The sequence below is a fragment of the Orycteropus afer genome, unplaced genomic scaffold (genome assembly GCF_000298275.1).
Source record: "Orycteropus afer afer isolate SDZICR_OR568_19922 unplaced genomic scaffold, OryAfe1.0 scaffold00032, whole genome shotgun sequence".
Classification (NCBI taxonomy): Eukaryota; Metazoa; Chordata; class Mammalia; order Tubulidentata; family Orycteropodidae; genus Orycteropus; species Orycteropus afer.
The window spans coordinates 17320653-17325751 of NW_006921619.1; positions in this window are offsets into that span (position 1 = coordinate 17320653).

The following is a 5099-nucleotide window of genomic DNA, read 5'->3' on the forward strand; positions in this document are numbered from 1 at the left end:
TGTGCCATCAAGTCGGACCTGACTCACAGTGACCCCTCCTTGGGTTTCCGAGGCAGTATCACTACGGAAGTAGATTGCCCCATCTTCCTTCTGAGGAATGGCTGGTGGATTTGAACTGCCAGCCTTCTGGTTAGCATTCAAGTGCATTAGGCACTATACTCCCCTGTAAAATCAAGACCATTTTATTTCCACAGTATTTTTCTTTTAAACTTTGTTAAATTCCCAGACAGAAGTTACTTTTCCTGGATACTCTTCTTAGTGTTCTCTCCACTCTTACCTTTTGAGTGGAAGAAGGTGGCACTGGAATAGTTGGCAAATATCTGACACTTTTAATTATCACTAGCAATGTGCTGCTGTCCAAGAAGATAAAAAAGACTCTGGTTTCCACAGCCATTAATACTCATTAAAATACCCTGTATGGGTCCATAGTGAAAGTTTGTTTGTTTGGAACCATTCACATTGCAAGGAATCCAGGCCAGCCTTCCTCATTTCCATGGGAATATCTAGGTCTCCCTGTGTACATGATGTATGATTGTAGAGTGTTTTCTGAAAACTGAAATATTAGCCTAGTGTAAAATTATACTTGGAAAAAGAGAAAAGAAAAAAAGCTTGTGTACTTATAAAAATTAAACCAATCCATTTATTATAGCCAATATGTATTCATGAAACACTTGTTACAAGGACACTCCCACCTCTACATTCTTACACTTATTCTCATGCACTAATATTGATAAAATATGAAGAATGAATTTTAAAAATATCTTTAATCTCTTTCTTGTACTGTCATTTCATTACCTCATTTTATTTTTAATAGGATTTTATTTAATAAAGATAGGCAACCAACAAGAAAATGAATCAAGCCAAATAAGGCAGTAAGAAAATCAAAAGCAAGTTCAACATCTGCCAAAAGTCACTTGCAGTGCTAAACCCATTACATATGTGATCCCATTTAATTTAATCATTTAAACAACTCTATGAAATAGAGGGGAGCTCTGGTGGCGTAATACATATAGAAATTATAATTTTCATTTTATATACAAAGAAATTGTAACTCAAATTTATTAATTAACTTGCTCAAGCTCACACAAGTACATAAAGTCAAGATTCAAATTGAGATACATGATATGCTGATATCTATCTATTTATCTATCTGTCTATCTATATTTGTCTTCATTATACAAATTACATCTGTTAAACTTATGTGTATGTGTGTATTTACATATACGTTTATCTCTTCCTCTTTTTGTGTTTCTTTCTCCTACCTTCTTTTTTCAGCCCTTATATAAAAATCTATTTTTAATCATGTAAATAGATCTTCAGCATCAACACATACATCTGTGTTATTGTGTCTTTCTACATTTCATAAAATTCTTTCTCACAAGCTGTAGAGATATAAAGAGGAAAAAAAAAGTCACTCTTCCAAACTTTTAATAGTATACATTGGAGTCTATTTAAGATAAACCAAAACTCCACTACCATTGTGTCAATTCCAACTCATAGCAACCCTATAGGACCCTTTTGGAAACCTCATAGGGTTTCCAAAGCTGTAAATTTATACAGAAGGAGACAGCCTCATCTTTCTGCTGCAGATCAAGTGGTGGGTTCAAATTGTCAACATTTTGGTTAGCAGCCAAATACTTTTAACTGTTATTGTACCATCCAGAGCTCCTACTGAGGATAAAAGACACCCATTATTGCTTTTAATTTATAATGTAATAGCTATAACATCTGTAAGCATTGTAATTTACATCATGACTAAGTGGGATTCATACCAGTTATGACAGGTTTGGTTTAACATTTGAAAAACAATCAATATAATCCACTATATAAATAAAAAAGGAAAAGGACCACATGATCATATCAATCGATGTAGAAAAGGCATTAGATAAAATTCAACATACATTCCTGATTAAAAAAAAAAAAAAAAAAAACTCGGCAAAATAGGAATAGAAGAGAAATAACTCAAGATAATTAAGGGTATACACACAAAAATAATGGCCAGCATTATTTTCAAAGGAGAGAGACTGAAAGAGTTAACAGGACAAGGATGCCTTTTATCATCATTCTTATCAATATTGTATTGAAGTCCTAGCTAGCAATAAAGCAATAAATTGAAACAAAGGACATACAAATTGGTAAGGAAGAAATAAAACTATCACTATTTGCAAAGGATATGATCCTATACATAGAAAATCCCAGAGGCTAAACAAAAAAGCTACTAGAACTAGTAGAAGGACTCAGCAAAGAAGCAGGATACAAGGTCAACATATAAAAATCAGTTGGATTCCCCTACACTAAAAAGGGAACTCTGAAAAGGAAATCAGGAAAAAAAAAAAAAATATACTATTTGCAATAGCTACCAAAAGATGAAATACTTAGGAAAAAACTTAATCAGAGATACAAAAGACCTATACCCAAAAAACTACAAAACACTGCTGCAAGGAACAAAAAAAGGCCTATATAAATGGAAGAATACACCATATTCATAGATAGGAATCCAATAATGTGAAAATGTCAATATTTGAAAATCTACAAATATAATGCAATCTCAATCCAGATTCCATCATCATTCTTTAAATAAATGGATTACTAGTTTTATATGGAAAGGAAGAGACCCTAGATAAGGCAAAGTACTATTAAAGGAGAAAAACACAGTAGGAGGTCTCACACTGCCAGATCTCAAAACCTACTATACAGCCAAAAAAAAAAAACCTTACTGTCATTGAGTCAATTCTGACTCATAGCAACCCCTAGTGGTTTCCAAGGCTGTATATAAATCTTTACAGAAGCTGACTGCCTCATCTTTCTTCCATGGAGTGGCTGGTAGATTCAAACCACCAACCTTTTGTTTAATAGCCAAATACCTTAACCACTGTACTACCAGAGAATCTTATGGCCATGGTAGTTAAAACAGCCTATTAGTGGTACAATGACAGACACATAGACCAATGGAACAGAATTGAGAACCAAACAGAAAATTCATCCTTCTAAGGACAGCTGAAATTTGATAAAGGGCCAGAATTAATTAAATGGGGAAGAGAAAATCTCTTTAACAAATGGTACTGGCAAAACTGGATGCTCATTTGCAGAAAAAATAAACAGGACCCATAAATCACACTACATACCAAAATTAACTTAAAATGGATCAAAGACCTAAATGTAAAACTTAAAACTATAAAGATCATCAAAGAAAAAAATAGAGGAAAAATTAGGGGTCCTAATTTATGGCATAAATAGTTTATGAACAATAACTAGAATTCACCACAGCAGAACATAAAGTAGAAGACTTGGGCCTCCTAAAAGTTAATAACTTCATTAAAATACTTCTCTAGAAGAGTAAAAAGAAAACATAAAAACTGGAGGATGAGTTTTTTTTTCAATAACATATTGGCAAAAAAGCAATCTCTAAAATTGACAGAAAACTTCAACACCTCAAAAATAAAAAGATAATGAATCCAATTTAAAAATGGGCAGACAGCAGACACTTTACAAAGACATTCAAGCAGTCAACACATGAAGAAATGCTTGCAATTCATTAGCCATTAGAGAGATACAAGTCAAAACTTCAATGAGATATACCATCTTAATTGTAACTGATCCTAGTGGCTCTAATCTAAAGAACAGAAAATAACAAATGTGGGTGAGACTGGGGAGCAATTGAAACTCTTATATACACTACTGTGGGAATTAAAATGTTACAATCACAATTGAAATCAGTATGATACTTCCTTGAAAAGCTAGAAATGTGAAAACCTGTATGATCCAGCAATCTCAATACTAAATATATATCCTAGAGAATTAAGAGCTGAGACATGAATAGATATATGTGCACCTGCATTCATCAGCATTATTCAAAATAGCAAAAATATGGAAATAATCTAAGTGCCTATCAACAGATCAATAGATAAACACATACATGATGGAATACTATGCAAGATTAAAGAATAATGATCAATACATGAAGCCCTCATAATTTGTATGAACCTGGAAGACATTAAACCAAACCAAACTCACTGCCATCAAGTCGGATCTGACTCATAGTGACACCTGTTTGGGTTTCCAAGTCTGTATCATTATGGAAGTAGATTGATATTATATTAAGTGAAATTAGTTAATCATAAAAGGACAACCAATATATGAGATCACTATTATTAAAAGTCAAGAAACCGTTTACACACGAAGAAATATTCTTTGATAGTTACCATGGATAGGAGGGGGATATGGGAGAGAGTGAAGGGAAAATTGATATACAATAAGGAGGAGGTCAGCACAATGTGACCTAGGCAAAAGATTTCACTGAGTGGTACACAAGAGTAAAAGGCAACAATAGAAAGTTTATTACATACACAATCCTGCAGTAACAGTAGTAACAAAGTATGAGTAAATCCATAGATAGACATGCAAACTAAACAGGTGTGGAATGGCAAATGAGACTATACTCATCAGTATATGTAGTTTTTTTATTATTATTATTATTATTATTATTATTGTGATTTGGGTGAAGATTTACAGAGCAAATTCACTTTCTGTAGAGCAGTTCACATATACTTCGTCTCATGTCGTTGACCACAGTTTATCACGATGCAACAGCTCCCCTCCCACTTCCTCCCCATAGTTACCTCTTCCCAGTGTCCATCCCTCCACACTCTCCTGCCTCCTGAGCTGTTTCCCTGTGCATAAGCAGCCCTTCTTCTCCCATGATTGTTCTCTCCAAGGAGTATATCTACTTGAGGTAAATGTTTAACTCACATGCCTGTACTTTGTTTGGCTGGAAACCACAGGTGTAGGTTCAATTCCAAACCTGAAGGGCAGCTCAGGGCCATAGTCTCAGTGGTTCCATCAGGCTCTATGGGACCAGCAAACCTGGTCCCCACCTTCTTTTCTTTTTCTTTTTTTTTTTCCCTCCAAATGATTTTCAGTTTTGTTCCACATTGTTCTCCCTCTCTATCCAGGATCTCCTACATCCCTTCCAAGTGGATGACAGTGGTAGCCGGGCACTATCTAGTTCTTCTGGTCTCATAGTTGTATAGGTTGCAGATCGGATGGTGTACCAGTCGCTAGGACTGATTGTTTCCATTAATTTTGGTTTTCTTCTTTCT